Source organism: Gadus morhua, chromosome 16 (assembly GCF_902167405.1).
Source record: "Gadus morhua chromosome 16, gadMor3.0, whole genome shotgun sequence".
Lineage (NCBI taxonomy): Eukaryota > Metazoa > Chordata > Actinopteri > Gadiformes > Gadidae > Gadus > Gadus morhua.
In genome coordinates this window covers 17,897,589-17,901,702 of record NC_044063.1, presented here as the reverse complement: position 1 = coordinate 17,901,702, position 4,114 = coordinate 17,897,589, and the positions used below count along the sequence as shown (strand labels likewise).

General features: G+C 42.1%; 1 protein-coding gene across 3 annotated transcripts in view; it reads right to left on the bottom strand.

Annotated features, from left to right (window-relative positions):
• Positions 1–3,730, bottom strand: part of drd2a (dopamine receptor D2a) — a 36,968-nt gene extending 33,238 nt beyond the window's left edge. The window contains exons 1-2 of one of the 3 annotated variants that reach the window (XM_030337073.1): positions 3,200–3,730; positions 2,925–3,033 (exon numbers count right to left, since the gene is read on the bottom strand). The gene's annotated coding sequence lies outside the window, so the exon portion shown is untranslated. Of the gene's footprint in view, positions 1–2,924 lie in introns of all 3 variants that reach the window. The other 2 variants (XM_030337072.1, XM_030337074.1) reach the window with 2 other exon arrangements.
• Between the last annotated feature and the right edge of the window lie 384 nt (positions 3,731–4,114).

The following is a 4,114-nucleotide window of genomic DNA, read 5'->3' as shown; positions in this document are numbered from 1 at the left end:
AAATACTTTTAAATAGAAAATTCCCAGAATGTTTACATATTTGGATGAGGTGCAAAGTGATTTCTTCTCGCTCTCAGGTGGATGACGCATTAAGCAAAGCTCACATGATGAGCTTGTGATTTAACAGTTCCAAAAGGGTTTTATTTATGTTGCATCACATGGGGATGAAATAGTATGTCACCTGGGCGACCTTGTGTTCAAGCAGTGAGACCAAGACAGAGGAGGGGATGGCCAGTCAAAAATACTATTATAGAGGGATTCTGTGTGAAAATCTAGAAGACTAAAACGTCCTTTTGATGCTATAGATTGTGCTTAGCCAGAATTCATCATGGCCATTCAATACGACCTCACTTTACCATTCAGACTCCCTTCCAGCTCCCAGACCAGAGATTTGTTCCCTCCTGGTGGCATCCTTCAAGGGTCTCCAGCATCTGGGATTTTTATCACCAATTGACCGGAGACTGTTTCAATCACTTATTGCCTGGTTCTAACTTAGTGGAATTTCTCAGCACACAGAGAGGCCAATTAGAGTGATTTCTATTCAGAAAACAACTATAAAGCATAAAGTGACTGTTGTCCCCTACTCGTGAATCCCATTGCGATTCTCCATTGAATTCTCTCTTGGTTTGATTGCCTTTACCGCAGTGCTTTAACTGTGATTGCACTGCTTTGTGGGCTTGGATCTGCATGGATGGCGGTCTTTGTCTGTCGCTGTAGTCTTGTAGTGTGTGATAGTGTAGACACAACTTTCAGTACATAACAATTTTTTGGAAAGTTTTGAAAACATGACATTATCCTGTTTGCGAGTTTCAAAGGTGGAATTGTTTTTATTTATCATTGCAAGGTAAGCTGCAAGGAAAATACATGTATCTCATGTATTGTGACAGTTTCATTCTGAGGTAAGAAACAAGGTTTACCTGTTTCCTGCTATCTATCTCTCTCTCTCTCTCTCTCTCTCTCTCTCTCTCTCTCTCTCTCTCTCTCTCTCTCTCTCTCTCTCTCTCTACCTCTTTCTCTCTCTCGTCTGTCGCTCTCTCTCTCCCTCTTTCGCTCTCTACCTCTCTCATTATCTCTCCCCCTTCCTTCCTCTCTCTCTCTCTCGCTCTCTCTCTCTCTCTCTCTCGCTCTCTCTCGCTCTCTCTCTCTCGCTCTCTCTCTCTCTCTCTCTCTCTCTCTCTCTCTCTCTCTCTCTCTCTCTCTCTGTGTATGTATAAATATATATATATATATATATATATATATATATATATATATATATATATATATATATATCTGTTAAGTGAAACCTCCTGAGAGCAGGGAGCCTACAGACGTGTTTCGCAGAACATACAGATGTTTCTTCAACCGTGACTCACCTCAACGTTAACAGTCTGCTTTGATGTCACGTTCAGAAGGAGAGAGATGAAATTAACTGGATCACTGGTTCTGCACACTAATTCCCTGCTTGTTTATCCCTCCCCCCGTCCCAATCATCCCAGTTTATTGATTCAAGCCATTCCAGAGATGGAGAGATAGTGTTTAAACACTGTGGTCTTCTAGGGACATTCGCTCTGTGTGTGTGTGTGTGTGTGTGGGGGGGGGGGGGGACCTAGCTCGTAGGAGCGGTCCATTGGCGCAAATGAGCGGGTTCGACAAACACCAGCTACAGACTACTCAAGCATGACTGTTTTGTACACACTGAGGGAGAGGGGATCCAACAGAGCATAATAGGAATGCACCAGAAAAACAGAAAGAAAAATCCATATGACTGAAAAACGCAACACAGTGTGGCTCCTGGGTGTAATCCAGTGTTTACTCAGGCTTAAAACCAACTGGGGATAAGTGACGGGCTAATAGTGTGGTTATGGACCCATTTGTTTCCAAATAGCCTGCAACACCAACTTTAACGATATTGGGGATTGATTTATACTATGTTTTGCTGTAAGTCACTTACGTAAGTGACTTACGTTATTGCAACAGTAATATACAGTATCACGTACATAACACGCTGCTCCAACATGAAGGTGAACGATGCAATACCACTGATGAAATAAAGCTTTCTTCGAAGCTTTCTTCAAAAACAAAGAAGATCCTCCCTCATGTCCTGATATAAGTAGAATTGCCACCCAGCTGAGCCAAATCTGCGTTTGCTTTGATCTTCTAAGGGGTTGAGGGCTCAGATTGAGTCAGGAAATCACTTTTTCACGGGTCTATACTATCTGTGTGTGTCTCTCAGAGCGTCCTGCGTCCTGGAGCTGAAGATAGACGAGGTGTGTTTCACGGGGTTAGCTGGGAGATCTAACAGCCAGCAGCTCCACCTCTGAGCGCAATATTTCCACCACATAAATAACATCGGACCTCCGACGTTCAAGAGGTCCAATGTTATCCAATATACAGTTGGATAACAATCCAATATACAGCAGCTCATCGGGCTTACGCATCTCCATCAGATACAACTTCTCAGTCACACTTCACAGTTTCGAGCGTGAGAAAAACAATAGGTCACGATCGATATGCATACTATTTATGTTCCAGATTCGTAAACAAATAGGGCAAAAATACTGAACGGGCGGTAATTGTATCCATGAGAGGAAAATAATGATTGTGTTGTTCTCTGATGCGTCCAATAGAACACCCATGCAGAAAACCCCCGAGCCTTTACAATAAGTGAACTATTGAGTTTCATATTATAACGACATTAGTGCAAACCAGATGTGAAACATAAGATACGCGTGTGGCCATTCAACATCGCATCTTAATTAATTTGATAACAGATGCATTTCATCACTTTTTATTGATACAGCCCGAATCTCCTCCTCAGAGTCCCAAGTGCTGTTAAACGCTGGTCCATTTCTTTACTAAAGGGTTCAATGTGGGTGTGATCTTTGAGAAGTCGACAGAATCATAAACTTCATAATCATAAACAGAAGAGCCATCTGTCTTACCTTCACGCCATAAGTTTGACTCAAGCACTGCTTGGACAGGTACGCCTTTTTAAATCCAAGAATATTCACATTCAGCTTTCCCCGTGTCTTCTGCGTGCTTGCTCATGTTCTGTAGTGAAAAACAAGTGAAGAGAATGTGAATGTAAAACGTGATGCCCAGGGGTCGATGGTGCGAGGCATCCGTGCTTAGACTATCCTAGTCTAAAAATTGCGTTTGAGCAAAACGAGTTGTCTTAAAAAAAACATTCTCCCTCCTTCTAGATATCAGGTGAAACCTTCAGGTATGTTCTTTTTTTATTCGGTTTATGTTTCCTCCAAGCAGCCGTTGATAAGCGCGGCGGTCCGTGTGGTGTCCGGGAGCTTTACGCACCGAGTACGCACGGCTTGGTTTCCTCTGAGGAGCGACTGGGAGGCTGGAGACCTCAGAGCCACTCTAAGAGGCTGAGGCGGAAGGAGTATGGAAACATCGAGGCGGGGTTTCTCATCTGTTTAACATGATAGGGAAGGGATGGGGTGTGCATTATGGGAAACCAAACGCGTGCTTTTTTAAAAATGAATGGATGCATATTCAGTGAGGTTTGACGTGAGGCGAATACGAGGAGTTACGAAAGAATCGTAGTCCACTATTTTTCGCGTTGCCGTCCATTTTCAAATTGTTATTTTAATTACGACTCTCGATTAGACCTGTCTAAATCACACAATTTGGAACAAGTATGCATTTTTACGACTGCATTTATAGCCTATATATAAAAGTCAAAGATAATATAGTAGGCTGCAGATTGTCTTTTGGCCTAGTCTATAATCGTAAAATAACTTTTATAACGTCTTTTTTCATGTCCTGTTCGACCTGATAGTTTGTGCTAATGTTATCTTCAAGTACAAAAAAAACATGTATTCCTTACTATGATAAACACCAAGAAACAAACAGGGCAAACCGTGAGTTCAATCCTTGAGTTTATATGTTTAGAGCATTTCGGGGGCACTTAAAAGGCCACTATTACACAAGGTGTGATTTTGATTAGCCATTAAGCCATTTCAAAATCTGTCCGGCCCAGTGATATATTGACATCATAATGGTGAGTGTCCACCTAAATGTACAGGCAGGGCAGTGTTTCAAATGGCTTTTAATTCACCGGTGGTGGTTTAATAGTGGCCCTTGAAAGCAAATAATCTTTCCATCCTCTTTTCTC